The 218-nt window shown below is 67.4% G+C and overlaps 1 protein-coding gene across 1 annotated transcript in view; it reads left to right on the plus strand.

Annotated features, from left to right (window-relative positions):
* ETH_00039185 (uncharacterized protein) overlaps positions 1–218 on the plus strand; it is a gene marked incomplete at both ends in the record, with an annotated part of 4518 nt that overhangs the window by 1503 nt on the left and 2797 nt on the right. The gene's annotated exons all lie outside the window — the stretch shown is intronic.

Below are 218 nucleotides of genomic sequence, written 5' to 3' on the forward strand. Positions count from 1 at the left end.
CTGCACGACCGCAACATAGTGCACCGGGACGTGAAGCCGGACAACTTCGTGTGGACTTCAGCAGCAGCAAATGCGGAGTTGAAGCTGCTGGACTTTGGCCTGGCCAACCTCAACATTCGCCGCCGTGTGGGGCCCCACACCCCGGGATCGCCCGATCCCAGCAGCAGCAGCAGCAGCAGCAGCAGCAGCAGCAGCGGCGGCGGCGGGGGGGGGGGCGG

Source organism: Eimeria tenella, genomic scaffold (assembly GCF_000499545.2).
Source record: "Eimeria tenella Houghton genomic scaffold, Eth_scaff2430, whole genome shotgun sequence".
In the NCBI taxonomy this organism is placed as follows: Eukaryota; Apicomplexa; class Conoidasida; order Eucoccidiorida; family Eimeriidae; genus Eimeria; species Eimeria tenella.